The 26,135-nt window shown below is 49.4% G+C and overlaps 2 protein-coding genes and 1 non-coding gene across 5 annotated transcripts in view; 2 read left to right on the forward strand and 1 right to left on the reverse strand.

Moving 5' to 3' along the window:
- The window catches only part of ZDHHC7 (zinc finger DHHC-type palmitoyltransferase 7), a 53,360-nt gene extending 47,272 nt beyond the window's left edge, over positions 1 to 6,088 (reverse strand). Inside the window, exon 1 of the mRNA XM_017543641.2 lies at positions 5,984 to 6,088. The gene's annotated coding sequence lies outside the window, so the exon portion shown is untranslated. The remainder of the gene's footprint in view (positions 1 to 5,983) is intronic.
- LOC119473440 lies at positions 2,731 to 2,847 on the forward strand. The gene has a single exon (XR_005202660.1). It is a non-coding gene; the product is annotated as a U5 spliceosomal RNA (small nuclear RNA).
- Positions 6,089 to 6,204: 116 nt separating the features above from the next.
- The window catches only part of KIAA0513 (KIAA0513 ortholog), a 60,457-nt gene continuing 40,526 nt past the window's right edge, over positions 6,205 to 26,135 (forward strand). For 2 of the 3 annotated variants that reach the window (XM_017543643.2, XM_017543645.2), the window contains exon 1: positions 6,249 to 6,379. The gene's annotated coding sequence lies outside the window, so the exon portion shown is untranslated. Of the gene's footprint in view, positions 6,380 to 26,135 lie in introns of all 3 variants that reach the window. The other variant, XM_017543644.2, reaches the window with a different exon arrangement.

Raw genomic sequence — 26,135 nt, forward strand, 5'->3', positions numbered from 1 at the left:
TGCAACCACTGCCTCCCAGGTTCAAGTGATTCTTCAGCCTCAGCCTCCCGAGTAGCTGGGATTACAGGTACCCGCCACCATTCCCAGCTAATTTTTTGTATTTTTAGTAGAGACGGGCTTTCATCTTGTTGGCTAGGCTGATCTCCAACTCGTGAGCTCAGATGATCCGCCTACCTCAGCTTCCCAAAGTGCTGGGATTACAGGGGTGAGTCACTGCACCTGGCCTCTGAGCTCTGAACAGACCTAAAAAAAAAAGGTGCCAGATTTTCTTAGTAAATTCTCTCCTGGATCAAGGAAAACACCTGTATAGAATAGGGGATTATTAACAGAATGTAGACTTTCCCCATGGGAGACAGCTTTGCAGGGCCATTTCAAAATATGCCAAAGAAATATACTTTGGGCCAGGCACAGTTGTTCAAGCTTGCAATCCTAGCATATTGAGGGGCCAGGGCAGGAGTTTGAGGCCAGTTTGAAACCAGCCTGGGCAATATAGTGAGACCCTGTCTACAGAAAATTTAAAAATTGGCTGGGTGGTGGTGCATCCCTGCAGTTCCGGCTCTTGAAGGGGGTTGAAGTGGGAGTTGCTTGAGCCGGGAGGTTGAGGCTGAGCATCTCACCACTGCGCTCCAGCCACGGAGACACAGCAAGACTCTGTCTCAGAGAAAAGGAAAGAAAAAGAAAGATTTGATTTCTCTCAGGGCCTGCTGTCTGTCACGTGATGTGATACTAGGGTCAGGCTGGAATTTGGTGTCTTATGACAAAAAGTCTGTTTCTTCGTCAGTCTTAGGACCTCTGTTTCAATGTTCTGGTCAGCTGTGCCTAAATTCCAACAGGAGGAGGGCATAGTGAGGCATTTCCAACTCCCGCCATCATGGCCCGAACTAATTTTCAGGTTAACGTTGTGATGGCCTTTCCAAGAGGAAGGGTCCATTCAGTTGTTCGGACGCTTAGAATTTTGTTTTTTTCACTTTTAAAATTTTGTTATTATTATTTAAATGTATACAGATGAGGTCTCACTATGTTGCCCAGGCTGGTCTCAAACTCCTGAGCTCATGTGATCCTCCCACCCCAGCCTCCCAAGTTGTTAGGATTACAGGCATGCACCAGCACACTGGTCCTAAAATTTTATTTTTGGCTTACAGTCCTGCAAGTTTCTTTTATACTTGTTTGCATTGCATGTGCTTTTAGTTACTTGTATAGCTCATGTAAAATTGTATCCTTGCTAAAGGAAACAGAACAATAAAGTCATATATTAAAATTTTTATTTAGAGAGATAGACCAGGTTTTGCTCTGTTGCCCAGGCTGAAGTGCAATAGCCTTGGTATGGCTCACCACAGCCTCAAACTCCTTGGCTCAGGTGATCCTTCTGCCTCAGCCTCCCAAGTAGCTGAGATTACAGCTGCCTGCCACCGCACCTGGTTATTTTTTTTTTTTAAGGTTGGGGGGTGATGGTAGTGGTCTCACTATATTGCCCAGGCTAGTCTTGAACTCCTGGCCTCAATCGATCCTCTCCCTCAGCCTCCCAAAGTGTTGGAATTACAGACATGAGCCTCCCCACCTGGCTCATTAAAATATTTAACGGAGAAGCTGGCAGTTGACAAAAATAATTCCGTTGTTATCAAGGATCTCCATCTGTTTCTCAACAGAAGTGATATGTGATCTTCTGCAAGTCATTTCTCTCCCTATGCATCGGCTTTACACAAAAATAATCTCTACAATATGAGATTACACTTTCTTTTTTTTTTTTTTTGAGACACAGTTTCGCTGTTGTTTCCCAGGCTGGAGTGTAGTGGCATGATCTCAGCTCACCGCAGCCTCCATCTCCCGGGTTCAAGCGATTCTCCTGCCTTAGCCTCCCAAGTAGCTGGGATTACAGGCGCCTGCCACCACACCCAGCTAATTTTTTGTATTTTTTTAGTAGAGACAGGGTTTTCTCATGTTGGCCAGCCTGGTCTCGAACTCCCAACCTCACATGATCCACCCGCCTTGACCTCCCAAAGTACTGCGATTATAGGCGTGAGCCACCATGCCCAGCCTAGACTTGATTTCTAAGGTTTCTTCCTGTTTAAAGACTGATTTAACAGAGTTTGTGTTTTTTTGTTTGTTTCTTTGTTTTTGCCTCTCTCTGATTTCACTCAAGGCCTAGGAGCAGAAAATCTCCTAGTGGTGTAGAGATGCAGAATGTCCCATTTACAGGATTAATTTTGTTTCTCCCTCAGGCAAAAACCAAATCTTCAGGAGCTGTTTCCAGCTAAACCCTCATCCCAGGAAATATACTGATTTAAAGTAGAGGCTCTGTAATCCCAGCATTTTGGGAGGCCAAGGCAGGCATCTCACTTGAAGCCAGGAGTTAGAGACTAGCCTGGCTAACATGGTGAAACCCCATCTCTATTAAAAAAGCGAAAATCATCCTCTGGTTTCTCTTTTTTTTTTTTTTTTTTTTTTTTGAGACAGAGTTTCGCTCTTGTTACTCAGGCTGGAGTACAATGGCGCGATCTCAGCTCACTGCAACCTCCGCCCCCTGGGTTCAGGCAATTCTCCTGCCTCAACCTCCTGAGTAGCTGAGATTACAGGCACGCACCACCGCGCCCAGCTAATGTTTTTTGTATTTTTAGTAGAGACAGGGTTTCACCATGTTGACCAGGATGGTCTCGATCTCTTGACCTCCTGATCCACCCGCCTCAGCCTCCCAAAGAGCTGGGATTACAGGCTTGAGCCACCACACCCGGCTTCCTCTGGTTTCTCTTCATAACGAATAAGTCTTTCACCTTTTACTAAAGATTTCCATGGAGAGGAACAATTATGAGTTTATAACCAAATTTTTTTATGTCCTGCTTAGGCAGGGCTAAGTAAAAAAAGAAAAAGAAAAAGAAAAAATACAAAACGTAGCTGGACGTGGTGGCACGTGCCTGCAGTCCCAGCTATTCCAGAGGGTGAGACAGGAGAATCACTTGAACCGGGGAGGCAGAAGTTGCAGTGAGTGAAGATCGTACCACTGCACTCCAGCCTGGGCAATAGAGAACCTGTCTCAAAAAGAAAAAAAAATTAAAGTAGAAGCTTTATTCAAATATGTGAAAAGATACTCAGCCACATTCAGAAAGGATTGAATACAAATTTAACATATAAGGAAATATCTTTTTTTTTTTTTTTTTTGAGACAGAATCTCATTCTGTCATCCAGGCTGGTGTAATCTTGGCTCACTGCAACCTCTGCCTCCTGAGTTCAAGTAATTCTTGGTTCTTAGCCTCCCAGTTAGCTGGGATTACAGGGTCTAACCACCATGCCTGGCTAATTTTTGTGTTTTTAGTAGAGATGGGTTTTCACTATGTTGGCCAGGCTGGTCTCGAACTCCTGACTTCAGGTGATCCACCCACCTTGGCCTGCCAAAGTGCTGGGATTATAGGCATGAGCCACTGTGCCTAGCCCTAAATACCATTCTTCACTAGCAGATGGGTAAAGATTTGGTGATACAGGTATACTGTGTTTGCAGGGCAAACCAAATTGGCACAATTGCACATTTGTTGCACCCTCTGCAGAGTAAGCTGGCAACACGAGTCACAAAAGTGTAAGTGCATATGCCCCTTGACGCAGGAGTTCCTCTCTTTGGAAATCCCAGATGCAAACATCTTTGTGCAGATGGGCGAGCCTACGTGTAGGATGAATTCTTGTGGCATGCCTGTAGAAGCAAACAACTGGCATCACCCTCTATGCCCATCAGTATATTAAAGTCCTGTATGTTGGACTCAAATGGGTTACTGTGTCTGCAACTGTAAAAATGAGACCGTTTTTCATGAATCGATCTGAACAGTCCTCAAGGTCTGTTGAGTCTGTTGTATAGAACTGTGGATTTATGTAAAAAAGAATAGTTGTGGATTATATATGTTTTATATATGTTCCTATGTGCACAGACTCTCAAAAATATACAATGTGAACAGAATCAGAAAAAATATACAAGAAATCGGACTGTAACTTATTCAATTATTTATTTATTAATTTTTTTTTTTTTTGAGATGGAGTTTCGCTCTTGTTTCCCAAGCTGGAGTGCACTAGTGCGATCTCTGCTCACTGCAACCTCTACCTCCTGGGTTCAAGAAGCGAGTCTCCTGCCTCAGTCTCCCAAGTAGCTGGGATTACAGGTGCCCGCCACCACGCCGGTTAACTTTTTTGTGTTTTTAGTACAGAAAGGCTTTCACCATGTTGGCCAGGCTGGTCTCGAACTCCTGACTTCAGGTGATCCACGAGCCTTCGGCCTCCCAGTTTGAATTGCGTTTCCATCACTTATAATTGAAAGAATCCTGGGAAATACAGCTTCTGGGTCCAGATGCACATTTCCACCATATTTCTTTGATATACCAGTTTATATAATTCACAGCAAGAAATAAGGTTAGTGTGACTTGGTCTTTGTCTCTGGTGTTTCCTCTTTGGAGAGGTCACAAATTTTTTTTTTGTTAAGTCATCTGTCCTGAAGATTTTCCAGGCCCAATGTCAAGTTCACTGATCTGTGGTTTGCAGAACTCACTCTCTTCCTCTTTTAAAAAATGGTCATGTCATCTACCTCTCTCTAACCTTCTGAAAAGGTCAGAAAACCTTCTACGCGGTCAGGAGAGGGTCTGCATGATATTCCCTTAAAACAGAATCTGACTCTAAATGAGTCACCTTTTTTCAATTCTCCCGAACAGCTGGTAATGCAAGGACAGGTCAGGATGGCACAAGTCGGTGCCTTATGCTAGGTTTACTTGCTGATTCAGGGGAGGAATTCCTTCAGCCGCAGCATCCATCCTCCTCCATTCCCATGAATTCTGCAAGATGGCACTTGCATCCTGCTGAACTAAGGGCAGAACCCTGCAGAGACCAAAAGCATACCCACTTGTCTGTAGCATCGACACAAGGTTTCCAAACTGGAAACACTCTGAGTTCCAGCTTCACATGCATGGTGGCCACACCCAGTTGGTCAAGCAAATCTGGAATGAACCAGAAGGAGCTATGGCGCTGAAGGCTCCATAACCCTCATGGTACTGCAGCTCCCAGCTGTCTTCTTCATGTGTTCCCTTCAACTTTCCCAAGGAGTCTACAGTTCAAGTCTCCATCTTTCAAAGGACTATCACTTCTGCTTGGGGCATGGGACAGATACTTCATCATCAATCCATACATATCATGTAAGTGGTAGAACTTGTTTCTCCTGCATAACTCCCGTAACTTCAGAAAGCCCACCGTTTTCTAAAATTGACATTCAGCCCTATTTCAGATATCACTGCATTTCTTTAGAGAGAGGGCTTCATCATTTCATTTAAGGAGCTACCAGAAGGAGCATTACAGCATTGGAATGTCGTTGTACAAATGTCTCCAGAAAATTTGGGGTGTCAGAGTCAACACTCCAGAACCAGATTCTCTACTTTGGTAGGTGCTGGAGTCGAGTCTGTCATAATCCCCAAATTACAGGGATGGGCTGGCAGTTTGTTTCTATACTTCTCTACAACGAAAAAGGCGTCCAAATGCAGCACTTGTACTTAAAAAACTTTTTTTTTCTTTTAGTTGAAGAGACAGAAGAAGCTGAATGGCCTGAACGTTGTATTTACTGTATTTGCTGAAAAAATGCAGACTGGCCTAGAATTTATGGAGCAGCTGAGATGGAATCTACCAGTCTCGAAGACGCCCCGTTTTAAAAAGTAAATTGGCCTCCAATTGCTCTTCCATAACCTGCATCCTCGCCAGACTTTTTTCTTTTTTAAATCTCTTTTTAAATTTTTTATTTTTATTATTATTCTTTTTAGCTCCAGCTCAAAGCCTCGCTGGACTAATTTTAAAGTTATGTTGGTTAATGTCATGCCTTCACTGGAACTAGGGGATAGGGAGGGCAAGTGACACGCTTGTTTTAAAGGTAGGGAAACCCGGGGACGGAAAGCAGCTAGAATCAGACGGTGTTTCCTACCTCCCTGCTGGCGCTTCCCTTACCCGCAACAAAATCACGGAATAACTCACTCACCTGTGAGCACGGGGCCTGCCCCACCCACTCTTCCAAGACCCGGACAACAGCCAGCCTCTAGGCGAGCCAGCAAGGACGATCCCGGAGTCCCCGAGCGCGCTCCCATGGGGCGGGGCAGCCCTCGGGCCGCGCAGGCTCCGCCCCTTCACGTGACGCCCCCCGCGGGCTGCCCCCCCCCGCGAGGAGGGCAGGGCTTGTCTCGCGCCTGCGCAGAAGGGACTGGAGGCGGGCGCGTGCGGCTGACTGACAGCCCACGCCGCGGCGCCAGGAAAGGACCCGGCTGCTCGCGGGCGGCGCAGTCGCCGCAGCCTCGGAGTCCGACGGCACCGGTTCGCTGCCCGGTCCGCCCGCGGTGAGAGGGGCGGTGGGGCGGCCTCAGGCTGGCCTGACAGGCTCGTGAGAGGAAGGATGACTCGGGAGGGATGACGGAGACCCGGGGCGGGGGTCTGCGAGGGGTGACAGCTGGGAGCGCCGTGGGGCGGGGGGCGCGGGGAGGGAGGAGGGGTTCGCGGGGCGTCGGGGGCGGGGCCTCGCGGGCCTGGGGCTCGGATCCGGGGGTCTCCGCTGGCTCCTCGCCTGCTGGGACGCAAAGGGAGAAGGGTAAGGGCGCCGGGAGCCCACGGGCGGAGAGGCAGTTCGGACGTCTGGGAATGAGCGCAGCCCGGGCCGCCGCCTGGAGGAGGCGCCCCCAGCCCCGGGGCAGATGGTGGCCGCAGTTGGCTTTGGGATGGAGCTGGTGTCCCAGTCTTGGGGAAAGAAGAAACCCAGGACTCCTGCAAGGGCAAGCTGGGGAGGGGGTGCAGGGACCCAGGGGAGAAAGACATTGGGGAGTCATGCGTGTGTGCGGGGTGTGAAGTTGCTGCCTCACTGCTCCTGGGGCTGGCTGGGGGGGGGGAGGTGACAGAAAGGGGCTTCCTGGCCCGGGTGACCTCCCCTGTCCATTCTGCCTCTTCCCTCTCCTCTTGATGGGACAGTAAGCAAAGGGGAGGATAGCAGTGAGAATGTGGTTTTAGCAGTTCAGTTTAGGACAGCTGGCTGAGGTGGCATTGAGCCCGTTTCCAGGATCTTGGAAAGGACAGAATTGAGTGTTCTGGAGCTGGGTGCGTGCCCTCCCACCCTTCCCACCGCTGTCCTTGGTTTGTGCTTCCCTGGGTTGCAGGTTGATTAGACTTCGGAAGATGAAAAGGGGAAGAGGAGAAAAAGACTTTGCAGGGACACTGGCCAGCTCCTCTTCCTCTCTAGGTAAGGGCCAGGCATGAGTCCCAGCCTGCAGATTGAGCAGGAACTCACTTCTGAGCTGGCACAGGTGAGGCGCCCCTGACGTGGAGGTAGTGTGGCTGTGGTGAGTCAGTGTTAGAGGCAGGCTGACAGCTGTCAGGGCCGAGGCTGCTTTAGCCAGGCTGCGACTTGATGTTGATGTTTCAGATTGATTTCCTTAAAAGCTGCCCCCACCCTCAACCTAAAAGCAGGGCAGAGAAATGCTTAACACTCTATGGTGCAAAGGAAAAAGGTTTGGATTATATTGCATTTGAGCATTCCTTCCTGTTTCCCCCCACTTCTCCTGGGAAGGATATGTTCTCCATTGTTCAGTGTCTCTCTTTGGCTGTCACTTGTTTTTATTTCCACTTTGTTCGGAAATAGGACTGCTTATGCCTTTGAAGCACAGGACGAAAGGCTATTGAGATTGGTTTGCAATGAAAAAGTTGACTCATGAGATTTTCTTTTTCCACTAAAGAGATGAAGATGGCGTGGGACTGACATGTAGGCAGCCTTAGCGATCAGATCATCACTAGCCTCTGTTACGTTCTGACGTTTCTGGCTGTGTTTGCCATTTGTATGGGATGTGTCAGTTAGTGTGAAGGTTGGTTTGCATTATTTGAGATGTAACAGCCAAAGGCAGTGAGAAGCCACTTGGTGACTGAGTAAATCACAAGCCTTAAATCATTTGCTGCAGAACCTCAGAAAGTGGAGGATCTCCGCAGATATTAGATGTGGTTCTCTTTTCACGACAATAACATCTTCAAAAGTGAATTGCTTTATAGTAGCCCTGGTGGCTGTGAGGAGCATGTTTTAGGACAGTCTCCAGGAAGGGTTTGGGGTGGGATGAGTCATGCTGCCTGCCTCTCTCTCCTCCCACCTCCTCTCTCCTTTCTCTCATAAAGCAAAAGTAATCAGGTTAAAAGAAACACCAAAAGCAGCCTGGGGCAATTTTTTAAAAAAAGTCAGAAGTCAGCCAACATCAGGAGAGACATGGAAAGCAGGAGTAAAAGCTGTATTGCCCACGGTCACCCTCACTTTCATACCTTGCAGGGGCTTTCCGTCGCAGACTCTTGGTTGATCTTCATTATAAGCTTGGTAATGATGGGTGTGTTATCGTTCCCATGTCACAGATGAGGAAACTGAGGCTGAGTGACTTGCCCAGGGTCGCTTAGCTACTGGGGACACAGTGAAATGTTTAACGCAGCCGTCTGATGCTGGATATAGCAGCCCTTGCCACCCTGCGGAATGGAAGGTGGGGTGGGTCCAGGTGGGTGGTGCCTCACACCAGGGGTCCTGGGGCTTTCCTAGAGGCTTGCAAAACATCCTTCTCTTCCACCACCTGTCCGGCTTACCGAGTCGGCTGCGCCACTCCTGCCCCTGCCCCGAGCTTGAGGTGGTCTGCATGGACTCAGATTTATTTAGAGGTCCTTGAGAAATCTAGTAGGAAGTGTGATTGCTAAGAGTGTCTTTTGCTTAAGTGCTCTGTGTTTCCAAACAGCCTAGGTGTCTTCAGCTGTGTGAGGCAAGAGAGCGTGAAGCCTGCTACAATCATTTTTCTTGTCCTCCACCCAAAGAGAAATGCAGTGGTTGTGAAACCAAGCGGGCTGGCCCAGTAACTTTGTTTATTCTAAACCATTTTTTCTATGTGGCATCGTATGGGTCATGGTGACACTTAAAAATAAGCCATAGAGCCAGCGTGGTGGCTCTTACCTACCTGTAATCCCAGCAGTTTGGGAGGCTGAGGCAGGTGGATCACCTGAGGTCAGGAGTTTGAGACCAGCTTGGGCAACATGATGAAACCCCGTCTCTACTAAAAATATAAAAATTAGCTGGGCACGGTGGCACACACCTGTAATCCCAGCTACTTGGGAGGCTGAGGCAGGAGAATCACTTGAACTCGGGAGGCAGAGGTTGCAGTGAGCCAAGACCACATCACTGCACTCCAGCCTGGGTGACAAAGACTCCCATCTCAAAAAAAAAAAAAAAAAAAGGCATAGCTGTTCTCATGAGGAAAGGACAAGTTTCAATCCCACTTTCTAAAAATCAGGGCATCAAAAACAGAACTTCAGGGGAAGGTTGGCCAATAGATGTTTTGGCACATTAGTGGTAGGAAACAGTGGAAAGCCGCGGTAATCCCGGCACAGGAACCAGAAGTGTAGGTCTGGATGCAGCAGGTGATAGTTCCCAGCCACTCCACGCTTAGAATGTTGTGTTCTTTTCTGGACGTCACATGTCATGCAGGGTGTAGAAGAAAAGAAACCGCCACAGTGGTGAATGAAGGAGATGTAGTAAGCCCAGAGAAGCTTGGGAACTGTGATTTATTAAACTCACTCTGTAGAGCCCCAAGCTTCCAGGAACCAAAGGACAAAAGTAATAGACAGACTTGGCCTTGGCCAGGCGTGGTGGCTGTACCTGGAATACCAGCACTTTGTGGGGGCCAAGGGGGGCGGATTGCTTGAGCCCAGGAGTTCAAGATCAGCCTGGGCAACATGGCAAAACCCTGTCTCTGCCAAAAATAAGACAAAAATTAGCCAGGCATTGATGGTGCAAACCTGTAATGCCAACTACTAGGGAGGCTGAGCTGGGAGGATCACTTGAGCCCTGGAGGTGGAGGTTGCCATGAACTGAGATTATACCGCTGCACCCCAGACTTTAGTTTTAAGAACTTGATCATGCCAGGGTGATCGTTTGGAAACTCTTGAGTTAACCATGTCTCTCCCCAGCAGCATCCCAGGACCTTCGTCAATCAGGCTGACTGTGTAGGTGCTGACTGACCCTGCCTGTTTCTCCAGCCTCATTGATTGCCACTGTCATTCACGAAGCTTCCACCTCTTTCCTGGGCCTTGAGTACCAAGATGACTCTGCCTCAGGGCCTTTGCACGGGCTGTTCCTCCCATTTCCATGGCCAGCTTCCTGCCGTAATAGTATATCCCTAGTGAGACCTTCCCTAATAGTCAGAATAATGTTCCTTTTTCTTCTGGTCTTGCCCACTCACTCTGTCATATTACAGCGTTGTATTTTCTTTATAACTGTCAGAAATGACCTTGTTTATTGGAGAGTGCTTTTACTAGAGACGGTCTAACCTAGCCTGGCTAGCAGACCACTGGGCAAGAGAACCCAGGCACTGCGCAGGTAGTAAAGCCAGGTTTCATTCCTCTCAGGACTCCTCTAACCAAAAACCACAAACTGGGGGCTTAAAGCAACCGAAATTTATTCTTAAAGTTCTGGAGACCAGAAGTCCAGAATTAAGGTGTCAACGGGATTGGTTCCTTCTTGGGGATTCAGAGGGAGACTCTGTGCCTGGCTTTCAGCTTCTGCTGGTGGCCAATGACCTGTGATATCCCCTCACTGGCAGCTGCGTCACCCCAGGCTCTGCCCCTGTGATCACATGGCCTCCTTGTCCCTGTGTGTCTGTTTCCACTTCATGTCTTCTCCTGTGGGGCTGTGTCTCTTCTCCTCCAGTCGGATTGGACTTAGGGTCTACCCAACTCCATTATGACCTTCGCTTTTGTTCAGACAGAGTCTCTGTTGCCCAGGCTGGAGTGCAGGGCATGATCTCAGCTCACTGCAACCACCGCCTCCCAAGTTTAAGTGATTCTCGTGCCTCAGCCTCCCATGTAGCTGGAATTACAGGCACATGCCACCACACCTGGCTAGTTTTTGCATTTTTGGCAGAGACGGGGTTTCGCCATGTTGGCCTGGCTGGTCTCGAACTCCTGACCTCAAGTAATCCTCCTGCCTCGGTCTCCCAAAGTGCTGGGATGACCTCCTGTTAACTAATTACATCCACAGAGACCCTATTTCCAGTGAAGTTCACAGGGTCCCTGGGTTAGGACCTCAACATATCTTTTGGTGCCTGGAGGTTGAGAGTATGCCTAAATTCAGTCTTTTGGGGCAGGGGGCACCTAAATTCAATCTATAATGCCTTGCAGCTTCAAGGTGCAGTGACGTTTTGAAGGGAAAAATTAGCGGGAGGTGGCTATTTTTAGGGATAAGGACAGGGATGTGAGTGTTTTCATGAGAAGCCTTCATGATCCTTACGATTTGATTTTGCGAGGCAAATGCTGACTAGTGTACTTCACGGTGAAGAGGGCCGGCAAGCCAGCGACTTGCCCCAGGCCAGGCAGCTCCTGAGCAGTGACACCTCACTTCTGATTGCAGAGCCCTCAGCTTCTTTACCCCTCCAGGTAGGGATGCCACAGCTGCTTCAGGTCAGGATGCAGGGTTTCTCTGATGCGCTCTGCAGGGGCCTGGAGAGATGATTCCCTACCTTCGCGTTTTGCTGCACTGGTCCTTGTAGTGGAGGACCAGCTCATCGGTGTCCAGCGGTGAAATAAATGGCGCGGCTGATAAGACGGTATCCCACTTAGGCGATGCTGCCCAGAGGCGGTGGCGTCAATAGAAGCCTCCTCCCGCCTGTTTACCAAGGACTTCAGAGCGCTAGGCTTCTGCAGCTGAGGTGTTACCAAAGGTGAGCCCTCAGGGAGTTCACAGAGCAACTGTTCTCCCTTTGGGCCGGGGTGGGGGAGGGAAGGGTGGGGGTGGATGGGCAGGACAGGTGCCAGCTGACTTATCTGGTGACTGGCACCTGTACCTAGAGATGCCTCACTTCCTGACTCTGTCACCCAGATACCCAATATGCCCCCGTCTTTATTTTTATTTTTGATTAATATGTGCAGATGGTACCAAATTCAAATGATACAGAAAGAGGTCGAGTGAAAAGTAGTTTGCCCCTCCCTGTCCCCCCCAACTTCCCAGTTCCTCTCCCCATTGGCATTACTGTCTGTTTCTTCTGTCCCCCTCCAGAGATCTGATGTCCTTTTAATGTCCCTGATTATCACCTGCCTCATCCCATGGGCAGTGCTCACCGTCCCTCCCCTCAATCCTTCCTCCAGCCTCACCACAGCTCCTAACTGTTGTGACAGATGACTTGTTTCCCCATGTTAAGAGCTGATGAGGCCAGGCATGGTGGCTGACCCCTGTAATCCCAGCACTTTGGGAGGCAGAGGCAGGTGGATCACTGGAGGTCAGGAGTTTGAGACCAGCCTGGCCAACATGGTGGAGCCCTCTCTGTACTAAAAATAGAAAAATTAGCCAGCCATGGTTGTGGACACCTGTAAGCCCAGGTACTCGGGAGGCTGAAGCAGGAGAATTGCTTGAACCCGGGAGGCGGAGGTTACAGTGAGCCGAGATCGCACCATTGCACTCCAGCCTGGGCAACAAGACCAAAACTCCATGTCAAAAAAAAAAAAAGTAAAAGAAAGAGTTGATGACTATACTCCTGCCAAGGAGTTTATCTGGGAAAGGAAAGTGCTTAGCAGAAATGAGTCTGTAGAGGTAAATGTGGGGCAAGAGTGTGGGGAAAGTGCTTTTATTTCTGGGGTGGTTTTCATAGTCTTGTGCCTTAGACTTCACTAGGTAGGGCTCGCCCTGTCCAGGGCAAGTACAGAGGGCTCATGGGAAGGAAGATGATGGGAGCAATTTATCTTATGTGGCTGAGGTATAAAAATAGTGTGGCCGAGCCGGGCGCAGTGGCTCAAGCCTGTAATCCCAGCACTTTGGGAGGCCGAGGCGGGTGGATCACGAGGTCAAGAGATCGAGACCATCCTGGTCAACATGGTGAAACCCTGTCTCTACTAAAAATACAAAACATTAGCTGGGCATGGTGACGCGTGCCTGTAGTCCCAGCTACTCAGGAGGTTGAGGCAGGAGAATTGCCTGAACCCAGGAGGCGGAGGTTGCGGTGAGCCGAGATCGCGCCATTGCACTCCAGCCTGGGTAACAAGAGCGAAACTCCGTCTCAAAAAAAAAAAAAATAGTGTGGTCGTTATTATGGCTCATATTTATAGGGTTTCCTTTGTCCACACCCAGCTATGTGCCCAGTGCCTTATGGGGCTGTCACTTTAGCCCTCACAAAAACAATGTAAGAAAGCCACAGTTACTGTCTCCATTTCACAGTTGAGAAAACTGAGGCATGGAAAGGCGGAGTAACGTGCCTCCATCACACAATGTGCGAGGGCAGCGCAGGGGTCGGGGTAGCCTGCCTCTGGGCCTGGGTTCTCCGCCTCTCCCCTGAACTGCCTCCCCTGGCAGAGTGCAGGTCACCTTTGAGACCCCCCCATCAGGGCACACCGGAGACATGTGCTGTGCAGGGCGCTGGGCCCCTAAGCCCCGCCCCACACCATGCACTTGCCTCTGCCCCTTCCCCAGGCTGGGCTGTCGGCTCCCCTGCCTCCTCTCGGCCCTCTGATTTCCACCTGGCTCTCAAAGCCCCAGGCACCAGGACATCTTCCCAAGACCCCAGTTCTCTGAGTGTGGCCACAGCGGTGCTGGATCTGTGCCCCGTCCCATAGCAGCCGCCTGTCTCTTGCCCTCTTCACCACCCGTTCCTCCCTGAGCAGGTCAGAAGCGGTTCTGCAAGTCCTATGCTGTCCTGCTGGTTCTTCTGTTCCCCAGGCCTAGCCCAGTGCCCAGCTCGGAGCAGGTGATGAAGAAACACTGGGGGCACAAACAGCTCGTGGCTTAGGGAGCCCTGGCCTCCACCTGACTCTATGGGGACCCTCCTCTCCCAGGCTGTAAAAGGAAGGCTTTGACCTCAAGTCTTCTAGCTTCAGAATCTCCCTCACTTATCTTACACTGTTTGTTTTGTTTTTTGTTTGTTTATTTGTTTTTAGAGATGAGATCTTGCTCAGTCGTCCAGGCTGGAGTGCAGTGGTGCAATCACAGCTCACTGTTAGCTTCGACCTTCCTGGCACAAGCGGTCCTCCCTGCTCAGCCTGCCAAGTAGCTGGGACTACAGGTGTGCACCACTATCCCTGGCTAATTTATTTTTGGTTTTTATTTTTAGTAAAAATGGGATCTCGCTATGTTGCCAGGCTGGTCTTAGACTCCCAGGCTCAAGCAGTCCTCCTGCCTTGGCCTCCCAAAGTGCTGGGATTGCAGACATGAGCCACCAAACCTGGCCTGCTTAGAGTGTTTAAACGGCCTTCTTTCTTCCTTTCTTTGTTTCTTTAACAGCTTATTGGGTATGTTTTAGATGTCATAACATTCTTCTATTTCAATTGTACAATTCAGTGATTCTTAGTAACTTGACTGACTGGTGCAACTTTCATCGTAATCTAATTTCACAGCGTTTCCATCACCCCATAAACAAAGCCCCATTCCATTAGCAGTCTCTGCCCCCGCCTCCCATGCCTGGCCCCTGACAACTGCTAATCCCGTTTTTGTCCCTGGAATCGCCCGTTCTGGACATTTCATAAGCATGATCCAGTATGTGGCCTTGTAATCGGTTCATTTTTAGTTCATCGCTGTTGCAGCATGTGTCTGCGTTCTGTTCCTTTTTACTGTAGATGTTTGTGGTGATTGTCTAGTACTGGGAAGGAGAGCCCATGCCTTCTGGCCCTCTGTACTCTACTCCATCTGCCCTCTTGCAGATGGCACCTTTGTGCTTGGGGTGGGTGAGTGGGCGATAGCGCTCCTGGGTGTGCTTCCTTACTGTGCCTCAGACCTTGCTTGACTTTTGCGGTGTTCCGGTACTGCCCTGTTTCTATTCCGGGATCCAGTCCAGGGCACCACATTGCATGTGGTCACATCTGCCCGGCGCCCCTGCCCTGGGACAGCCGTCACCTTCCCTCGTTTCACACGTAGTGTGGTGGTCTCCGTGTAACACGGGATCTCATAGCTCCCAAAAGGAAAGTGCGGTAGCGGCCACCTGTGTGTGAGGTCCACTGCGCATGGTAGAGGAAGACCCTTACTTGAGAAAATCCTGCTTTCATTCCTGCAGGGGTTCTGGCATTATTCCAGAAATGTTCTCCTGCCTCTAAATATCAGGAATGCATGGCCAGGACCCATTGCACAGCAGGAACAATTTCTAGCCACAGCTGATGGGAATGGTAAATTAGAAGAAAGAAAGGAGAGAGAAGGGGTGATTTTTTTCTTTTAATGGCTGAATCCATGTAGGAAAGCGAGCGTCTGGCAGACCATCTTCTTCAATGACATCCTTTTCCCTGCCAGGTGTGCTCTGAGACATTGTCCTGGCCTTTACATCACAGCCAGGCATGACTCACAAGCAGATGACTCACAGTGGCAAAAGTGACCAGTTTGCTAGCAGAAAATGAGAATCTGGGAGCGGTGGAACACATGGAAAATGCCAGAGTCAGTGCCTGTGGACGGCTGCGGTGACATTGGCATCCTCGAGTCAGGGGATACCGGGTGAACCTAGGAAGCTGGGGGACAAAACGGAGCCCAGAAAGGAGGGCGGAAGCCTCCTGAAGGAAGAGAACCATGTTTTAAGTGAGTAGGAAGTATCAAGAGTGAGATAAAAGAATTCAATGAGACCAAAGTCGGTGTCAAACCTAAGACACCCTCCCCCTAATTTTTAAAACATTTAATTTGCGGTGGTTGGAAGGAAATAGAAAACCAGTTAATAGAGTGAAGCTAGTGTAATCCTTGCTCCACCAGTGAGAGGCAGATGACGTTCAACTTCATTACGCACAACAGCACCACTCCTGGAGTCCCAAGGTGCAGTTTGCATAATAAAAACCATTTGTTAGTCTGCTCTTGTAGAAGGAAGTGGTATTTTGCATAATGAGAAATGTGATGGAAGTAGAATTAGCTAAGTCATCTATGCCATGGGAAAGAAGTAGCGTCTCTGACATCATCTCTCCCTCATCGGGGAACCTGCCAAGTGAGCTGCAGCGGCCCTGTGAGGCCACGCCTCCCACCTGTGGTCCTGTGTCTGTTCTTGCCAGCTTGCCAGCCCGCCCTCCACACAGTGGCCAGAGTGCAGCATCTTTCCAAAATCAGATTCAGGTCATTCCCCAGGTTCCAACTCTCTAGTTGCTCCTGGGATATGTTCCCACGTCTGTAACTTGGCCTGCAAGTCCCTGCTTCCATGGGCTGGTCCCTGTAGCCTCCCAGCCTCAGTTCCGTCCACCCTGCCTCATTGTGGATAGAATGGGCCAGGTTCATTCCCTTGAAGAGCATTGACTTTGCCTCTTCCCTGCGCTGGGCCCCAAGGCCTCCGGATCATAGTGACCTCCCTGCTTTTCAGACTGAAGTTGCTCTTTGTTGCCAGGCGCCTTCCCTAACCCAGCGCAATCCTGCAGAAATATAAGGCGCTCCACGTGTGCGATTTTAAATCTAGAGGCCACGTTAAACAATTAAAGGTATCTAGCAATAGAATCTACTTTTTAGTTGGCCATGCACCGTGACTTCTACCTGTAATCCCAGCACTTTGGAAGGCTGAGGCGGGTAGATCACTTAAGGTCAAGAGTTCAAGACCAGCCTGACCAACTTGGCGAAACCCCATCTCTACTAAAAATACAAAAAATTATCTGCGTGTGGTGGTGGGTGCCTGTAACCCCAGCCACTGAGGAGGCTGAGGCAGAAGAATCACTTGAACATGGTAGGTGGAGGCTGCAGTGAACCAAGATTGTGCCAGTGCACTCCAGCCGGGGCAGCAGAGCCATGCTCAGTCTCAAAAATAAAAAGAATCTATTTGTTAATAGAGTCTATTTAACCTAATATATCTAAAACGTTATTTCTACATGTAATCTATATAAAAATTATTATTGAGATAGTTTACGTAGTTTACATTCTCTTTTCTGTCCCAAGTCTGAAATCTGGTGTGGTCAGCAGGTCACAACTTGAACGAGCCACACTTACGGGTTCACGGGCGACATGTGGCCAGCAGCTCCAACAGTGGTCGGCACAGCTCTGACCTGTTAGTGACTCATTTTGTTCATGGCACGTATGATGGCTATAATATCTTAGTTTGCTTTTTTGCTCTCTGACTAGAACATGAGCTCCCTGAGGGAAAGGCTTTTGTCTCTCTCACCCGGAGCAATGCCTGGTGCACTGTAGTTGCTCAGCAGTACTTGTTGAGTGATTGAGTGGATGGATGGCCAAACACAAACTCACGGCTCGCAGGCTGCTTTAGAGGCTACTGAGTAGTCAGTGCCGTTGGAAGCCTATTTTAGCCGGGGCCATTTAATGTCACAAGGTTCCTTGTAACCCAAAACACTGTTTTATGTAGGGACTTACATTCATCAAAGGTCCCTGTGATTACTCTTTCATTTTTTTGAGACAGGGTCTCATTCTGTTGCCCAGGCTGGAGTGCAATTGCACGATCAGGGCTCATTGCAGCCTTTACCTCCTGGGCTCAAGTGATACACCCGCCTCAGCTTCCTGAGTAGCTGGGACTACAGATGTGCACCACCATGCCTGGCTAATTTTTGTATTTTTTGTAGCAGTGGGGTTTCGCCACATTGGCCAGGCTGGTCTCTGAACTCCTGACCTTAAGTGATCCCGCTGTGTCAGACTCCCAAGGGCATAATTAATCTTTATTGGGTTTTTTTGGTGTTCTTTTGTTTGTTGTGTTTTTTTGGAGATGAATCTCTCTCTGTTGCCCAGGCTGGAGTGCAGTGGCATAATCTTGGCTCACTGCAACCTCTGCCTCCCAAGTTCAAGCCATTTGCCTGTCTTGGCCTCCTGCGTAGCTGGGATTATAGGCATGTGCCACCACACCCGCCTAATTTTTTTATTTTTAGTAGAGACGGGGTTTCACCATGTTGTCCAGGCTAGTCTTGAACTCCTGACCTCAGGTGATCCACCCACCTCTTCCTCTCAAAGTGGTGGGGTTATAGGCATGAGCCAACGCACCCAGCCAGGGAAGGGTTTTCAACAAGAAGCAAGTCCAGAGATTGAGATTCTCTGGAGCTGTTGATTGGTGTTAATGTAGATCAGGTTTTTTCAGCTGGAGACATTTGCGGTTGTGACAACTCTTGGGTGCTTCTGGCATCTAGTGGGTGGAGGCCAGGCTAGTCGCAAGCATCCTATAGTGCCAGGGCAGCCCCCACCGCAAGGAATTATCCAGTCCAAATGTTAACAGTACCGTTGTCAAGAAACCCCGCTGTTGGCTGGGTGCGCCTGTAATCCCAGCTACTCAGGAGGCTGAGGTGGGAAGATCACTTGAACCCGGGAGGCGGAGGTTGCAGTGAGCTGTCTTTGCACCATTGTACTCCAGCCTGGGTGACAGAACAAGACTCTGTCTCAAAAAAAAAAAGAAACCCCACTGTGGATCATTGCAGCTCCACATTTGTTGCTGTCTCGGAATTGCCTCTGGTAACGTCAGGAAGGTTTTTAGTCTCAGGAAACGTGACAAGTTTCCATCTTTTCACTCTCTTCTCTCCGTTTAGGTTAAACCCTTCCCAACCTATCATTGCTTTTCCTAAAAGCATGGACCAAATGGGAGCCGCCTGCAGCCAAAGCTTTAAGATGAAAGAAAATTGGCCCCGCTTTTAAACTGCAGGTGAGAATTTTGCAGAGAAGCCATCTAGAGAAGCATGTGCCTTGAGAACTGTGGATCAGCACACTTAAAGCAGCCCTTGAACCTGCCTAGATACCCTTGGAGCAAAATGGCCGCAGAAACCTCTTTCTTTTCACTCACATGCAAGCAAACATCTGCCAACTCCACCATTTCCAGGCTCCTCAGAAATGCATTTGCATATTGCAAAGCAGGACTGGAGTGCAGAATGTGATGTATTTTAATTCTTGTTATATATTAAGGTCCCCTAAATAAGAATTCAGCTCCCATTTTATTATGGGTAGAAAAGTGGTTGATTGTGTGTGTCTCAGTTTTACGGTTTGGGGGAATACTTCCAAATATAAACTGAAGTTGTGCTAGACTAGGCAGTACTTTTTTAAACCTTCCTAAGTCTCCAACTAGGTCGGAATCAGTCTGAATTAGCCGTGTGGGGGGTGGCAAACCACCTCACGCCTGCCACTGGGTGCCGACTGTTTCCTCCATCCAGAATATCTTCTGGCAGGATCAGGCTTCTACCAGATTTCACCCAAAGAACTCAGCCCTTTGAAAGCGCCCCAGGCAGAGTGGAGTTCTACCTCTGGGCTCCCACGGACACCTGCGTCCTGGAGTCAGAGCACGTGGCTGTCATCTTTTCTGTATGCGTCTCTCTGGATTGTGCTTGGGAAAGGAAGGGTCGTGTTCTGTTCATCTTTGTCTTCTAAGATTTATCATGGTTCTGGTACTTGGTAGGGGCTTAAAGGTGGTTGCCAAGTGAATAGCTTGAACTCAACAAAGTAACAACTTTTGTCTGTCTACACTGGCGCTGCCTCCATCTGTGAGGCAAGAAGTGGCAGAGAGACAGCAGCTGTCCTCTTCAGCCTCAGGTGGTGAAATTCCTGGACTTGGCACTGATCAGGAGGTGACAAGCCACCTGGGGGCAGAAGCGACGCTGGGTTCCCCTGTTGTCTGTGTTACCCAGCTGGTGACACAGTGGGCAGGAAGTGGGAGTTCAGGCCCATGTGGGGAAACCATCACATGACTTTGGAGATACAGCTTTGCCTTGTCACTTACCCTCCAGGCTTCAGTGTCCTGCTCTTGAAACGATTTTCAGGAATCCCCGTCACTGCCCACTCCTGTCCCTTCCTCATCTGTCTGCCAAGCTCCTACCCATTTGCCAGAAGCCGAAAGTCTCATGTAACCCTAATATCTTGGGATTTTATTTGAGTAACACAGTCTAGAGTTCCTTAGCACACAGCTATTTTGTTCCCACTTCTTTGCAAACATCCTTTATTCTCTTATAATAACAATTCTCTTTAATAACATTTGTCTTTTTTCTTTTGGCAGCGAGTAACTTCTGTGAAAGCCCAGCGTTTATGGGTGGAAAGTGCTAAGCCCTCCTTGTTTGTCAGTTTCTACTAACATGGGAAATAGAGAAGTTCAGATACTTTGGGTGGAATGTCAAATTGCTGATCACATATGGCCTGTGTGTCTCCCAGATGGGGAGACCTATAGGTTGAGTCTTTTCCCATGGCTCTTGGTAGAGGGAGTATTAGCCCACCCCGGTGTACTACAGCTATTTGAAGGGTCCTTATCCATCTACCAAATGAGCAAACAGGGGGCAGGGTCCTTGTCTATACCCGCAATATTGCAAGGCTGTGGACTCCAGCCCTGCGTGGGTTTATTTAGACACGTCCATCTTGGCTCTGTGGCCTTAGGCAACTGTTTAACCCTTTTAAACCTTGAAGTTTCTTCCTCCATCAAGTTGAGATAATAGTCTTAGCTCATATGTTACTGGAGAATTAAATCAGATAATTAGTGCCTGGTGTGTAGGGAATATACAATAAATGTGAGTTGTGGTTATTATCTAATTATTAAAAAGTAGTAAATAATTGTAATGCTGAGCGTTGCGGAAAAGAACAGTCCAGACCAGCGTGGCTCCTTACCAGCACTGCCATGCGCAGAGGCAGCAGCAGAAAGTAGTCAGCTTTGCCTTTCTGTAGGGCATTTGTGCCAGGCCTCAGCATGGCACTCGGAGACAGGCAGCCTTGTGAGATTCCCTGAGAGGGAGGAGCAGAGATTTTTGCAATGTCTGGAAGTACCATCCTTTTATTCAAATATAAGTTTCTAAGGAAAAAAAATGTTTTAGAAAACTGTGACTGTAGGTAGCTTCTATAATGGGTGGGATAAACGTCTTTATTTTTAACAACTGCAAGGTTTATAAACAAGTGGTGCGAAAGAGAATTTTTATTTATTTTTACTTTTTTTGAGATGGAGCCCCGCTGTGTCACCCAGGCTGGAGTGCAATGGCACGATCTCAGCTCACTATAACCTCTGCCTCCCAGGTTCAAGCAATTCTCCTGCCTCAGCCTCCTGAGTAGCTGGGATTACATGCATGAACCACCACGTCTGGCTAATCGTTGTATTTTTAGTAGAGATGGGGTTTCACCATGTTGGTCAGGCCGGTCTTGAACTCCTGACCTCATGATCCGCCTGCTTTGGCCTCCCAAAGTGCTGGGATTACAAGCATGAGCCACCTCGCTTGAGCGACCCTGCCTGGCCTCAAGTAAAGCATTTCAATCCATTAAACAACACTTCCTGGCTGGGTGTGGTGGCTCACACCTGTAATCGCAGCACTTTGGGAGGCTCTAGCAGGTGGATCACTTGAGGTCAGGAGTTCAAGACCAGCCTGGCTAACATGATGAAACCTCAACTCTGCTAAAAATACAAAAAATTAGCAGGGTATGGTGGCCGCGATTGTACCATTGCACTCCAGCGTGGGCAACAAGAGCGATGAAACTCGATATCAAAAAAACCGAAATGCTTTACTTGAACCTTCTTGCCTGTAGACTGGCGTGAACGTTTTCCATCTTTGTTTACTAGAAACCTCAGTAGGACAGAAAGAAGGAAGCCTGTGTATCCTTCCATTTGTGCTCACTCATTACGTTCTCTGTGGCTTGGGCCCTTGTGCCATCAGCAGTGAAGACACCAGGTCAGTCGCATCGGTTTGTAATGGAGAGGACGTGAACCAGTGGTGCTCACTACGTGCACAAGGACCCTAGTCCCCAGAAAGGCACAGTGAGTGTCCCCTTGGTTATCTAGGGCAGGCCACAGTGTTCAGCAACGTGACTCAGAAATCAGTCCCCTCGAAGCATCCCATGTTGGGGACATGTTGACATTATTTCCTTTCTTGGGGTTCTGAGTGAGATTCCTTCTGTCCTGACAGCTCTGGAAACAGTCTCTGTCCTTCCACCACCACAAAGTAATGCTTCTCTCTCTCTCTCTCTCTTTTTTTTTTTTTTTTTTTTATGAGATGGAGTCTCACCCTGTCACCCAGGCTGGAGTGCAGTGGCGTCATCTCGGCTCACTGCAACCTCTGCCTCCTGGGTTCAAGCAATTCTCCTGCTTCAACCTCCTGAGTAGCTGGGATTACAGGTGTGTGCCACCACACCCAGCTAATTTTTGTATTTTTAGTAGAGACAGGGTTTCACCATGTTGGCCAGGCTGTCTCAAATTCCTAACCTCAGGTGATCCGCCTGCCTTGGCCTCCCAAAGTGCTGGGATTACATGAGTGAGCCATCATGCCCAGCCCCAAGGACCAGGTTTTGAGAATGGGAAAGGGAATTTCTGGAATTGGGATCTACTTTGAAGAGTCAGTGGTCCTAAGTCCCTGTCAGGCAAGGAACCAGGTTCCGCCCTGTGCGTTGGCCGCTGCTCCAGCCTGTGCAGGCTTTGTGGACAAGTGCTACCTTCAGCACCAGCGGGCACCTCACAAGGCTTTGTGGAGCTCCAGTGAGTAGCCCACTTCCATCTGTCCATCTGTCCGTCTGTCCGTCTGGCTTGGACTTTCTGTACTTATCCTAGACACATGGCTGTGCTGCCGCAGGGCCAGGCAGGTGACGGGAACTGATAACATGTATCTCAAAGGACAGCCACCCGAGGAAGGATCCATAGGAAATGTCACGGGGGTAGGTCGTGTCACAGCCCTGGAAACGAGCTGGGGTGTTGCCATTGATCTTGCCTGTGTTCTGGCTTTCCACATTGAGGCGGTTGCTTCACCCCTTCCCTTGGTCTCTGGCTTTTTGAACTTTGTGTAGAGAGCTGAGGAGTCAATTGTGTGGGGCTGTCTCTTGTGAGGTCTGTCTTTCCACGTGCCATGTCTCTTTCTGTTGTGCAGCTGCACCTTTTACACGTGGCCATTCTCTCAGCAGTTTCTTAGCCTGTGCAGTTTAAAACAAACAGCTTACCTGACCCAGAGTGCTTTCTACATGCCTGTGACTCATTTCTCCTTACAGAGGATGGAAAAACTAAGGGCTCTGGTACTATGAACTCCTTAAATTCTCCCACCTCCTTTCCCACGTACCCTGCTGCTCAGCCCACCACTGACAAGCATCAGCCCAGTGGAAGCCCATCTGCTCTGCCTTAATCAATTCTGTTCCCCCTGGGTTGTTTTTCAAGTTCCTCATTCTTGCAAGAAAGAATCCCCTTTGGCCAGGCAGAGTGGCTCACACCTGTAATCCCAACGCTTTGGGAGGCCGAACTGGGAGAATCACCTGAGGTTGGGAGTTCAAGACCAGCCTGACCAACATGGAGAAACCCCATCTCTACTAAAAACACAAAGTTGGCCGGATTTGGTGGTGTAATCCCAGCTACTCGGAGGCTGAGGCAGGAGAATCACCTGAACCCAGGAGGCAGAGGTTTTGGTGAGCTGAGATCGTACCATTGCACTCCAGACTGGGCGACAAGAGCGAAACTGTTTCAAAAAAAAGAATCCCTTTCCTTCTGCAGATGGGCAGCCTGTCTGTAGGCTGGTGCCGTCCTTTGAGGCCAGCTGATGGCACATACTGGGAGGAAGCCTAGGTCCAGCCTGTGCTCGTCAGGAAGGCATGCAGCCTTCTCTTCACGTTCACTGACCCTTTCCTCTGTCGTCTTCATTCTGGGTTGAGCCTATCTAGTGGGTTTTTACGATTTCAGCTACTGTATGTTTAGTTTGAGGTTTTCCCTTTGGTTCCCTTGTATACATTCTATTTCTTTCCTGAGACTTTTGATCACTCTGTTAGGTCAGATAAGCTGTTGATCATCTTTTCCAGCGCAGTTGAGGATATTCATCTTCTTTGTGTGCTGAGTGGCTCTGGATTGGTCCTGAACATTCTGAATATGACCTTAGGAAACTGGGATCTTGATTCAGTCCTCCAGAGAGTTGTTGGTACTGTGGTTTTAGCAGGCACTGCAGCAGTTTGGGTTCAGGTTCTCAGTCCCTACCATTCTGCTGTGGGTTTTGGTGCCGTTTTCCAAGCCTGTGTCCGCCCTTCTGATCTATCCACTATGTAGCACTCCATGGCCTGTCTGCGCCCTGAGCATTCAGCACTCAGGGTCTGTGCCTGAGGGCTCTGTGCCCGAGGGCTCTGTTTACTTATGCCTCACTCAGGGTTGAGCCCAGGAGCTCATAACAACTTTACAGGTTGTTTTCCCACGCTCCTCCCTCTCTGCAGTCTCCCTACTACTCTGCGGGGCCCTGGGCCTCCCATCTTCACCCCTGCAGCCGGGAGGCAGGGCTGTAGTTACCAGCTCCGCTGTGCTTGCCATGACGCAGCTTACTTTTGTGGCCAAGGAAGAAGAGGACACAGAGGGGAAAGACAGCAGGTTTTTCACCCTCTTCGGACCGCAGCTCCTCCAGCTGGAAAGGAAGGTTCCCTCTCAGAGCTCCAGACCTGCAGGCTCACCACTGCCGGCGCCGTCACTGTCCCACCACCGCCACTGTGGAATTGCCTGGGGACCAGGGCACCAGAGAGACAGGGAGAAAGGAAAAAAACCCAGCCATCTGGCCCACTGTCTCAGAACCAGGTGACCCCTCTCCTGTTACTAGAGGCTTCTCCTGGAGCCCCTGGGCACACACATGCTCGCTTCTGGGTATCAGGATACCAGGGTCAGGGACAAGGCAAACTCACCGCAGCCTTGATGGCAGTTCAAATTCTGATCGTCAACCCCCTTCTACCTGCTCCTGGTGGATTCTCAGAGGCTTCAATAGCTACTGTGTGCCTTTGTCTAGCCTTTTTGCCACATTCAGTGGGCAGGGCAGGGTCCAGGGTCAGTAAGCAGGTGCTTACTCCCTGTGGAGTGCCCATAAGGAAATCAGAACCTAGTCATTCACCCTCTATTTTATTCCTGACTTCCTCATTTCTTTGTTTAGAGGGTGAATGATTAGGTAAGAGGGAGCGGAAGCGCCTGATATGCAGGATTACGTGGGCTTCGGGGCCATCCCCTAACTCCCGCGCCCATCTTTCCTTGTGCGCCTTGCAGAAGGTGGAGGGAAGCCCTCCACACCCACCCCGCCTTCCAGGTTGAGATAAAGGCTTGGCTGGCAGCTCAAGGGCCTATCCTCTCTATGGGGAGTGTCAGAAAAGGTATGGATGGAGAAATGAAAGGGGTTTCTGAGAGTCAAGAGTCTTTTTGTTGTTGTTGTTGTTTTCTGAGATGGAGTTTCACTCTTGTTGTCCAGGCTGGAGTGCAATGGCGTGATCTCTCTTCACTGCAACCTCCGCCTCCCAGGTTAAAGCGATTCTCCTGCCTCAGCCTCCCAAGTAGCTGGGATTACAGGCATGCGCCACCATGCCCAGCTAATTTTGTATTTTTCGTAGAGACTGGATTTCACCATATTGGCCAGACTGGTCTCGAACACCTGACCTCGTGATCTGCCCACCTCAGCCTCCCAAAGTGCTGGAATAGCAGGCGTGAGCCACTGCACCCAGCCCAAGAGTCTTTAAACCGTGATATCAAGTGTCTGTATCCAGGTAGTCCCCCATGTGCAGAGCGTCATGCTGCAGAACTGGACCTGGGCTTGATAAAGAATTCAGTGTCTGAAAGCAGATCCCTCTCTCTCTTCCCTCTTTTTCTCGAAAAGCAAAGCTTTTATTGCAAGAATGATTCTTGCTTTGTTAAAAGACTTTCTCGAGCTGGATGCAGTGACTCACACCTGTAATCCCAGCACTTTGGGAGGCTGAGATCAGAGGGTTGCTTGAGCCCAGGAGTTCAAGGCTGTGGTGAGCCAGGATTGTGCCACGGCACCCAAGCCTGGGTGACAGAGCGAGACTCTGTCTCTAAATCATAGTAATGGTGATAATAATACTGATCAAATATTGTTAAGCATGTTTCAACCAGATAAGGGAGGATTTCAGACCACAAATGACCTGTAGAAAACAGTAGAACACAGTAACAATCTTCTGATTTCTCCACATTGAGGGGAAGGCTTTGGGTTGACCATGGCCCATAGGGAGGTGGGTAGTGTTGGGGGAAATTAAGAAAGCCTCAGCAAAGGTGCAGGGTGTGTGTGGGCGCGCGAGAGAGAGAAAAGCGGCCTGAAGAGGGCAGATGTTTTGTCTTGAAGGACCCAGCGCCTGGTGCCTCTGTGAGGTTACTCCTGCACCATGGCTGTGTCCCCTCTGCCTTTGTCCCCTGCGGAACTGCGTGGGCAGCTTTGAGTAGCTCCAGATTGCAGAGCGCCTTGGTCCCCAGCCAGAGATGGCAGGTGTCACGGGTAGGCGGGGACAGATTCTAGTGGCTCTTTTTTTTTTTTTTTTGAGACGGAGTTTC

The sequence above is a fragment of the Cebus imitator genome, unplaced genomic scaffold (genome assembly GCF_001604975.1).
Source record: "Cebus imitator isolate Cc_AM_T3 unplaced genomic scaffold, Cebus_imitator-1.0 Scaffold159, whole genome shotgun sequence".
NCBI classification, from domain to species: Eukaryota; Metazoa; Chordata; class Mammalia; order Primates; family Cebidae; genus Cebus; species Cebus imitator.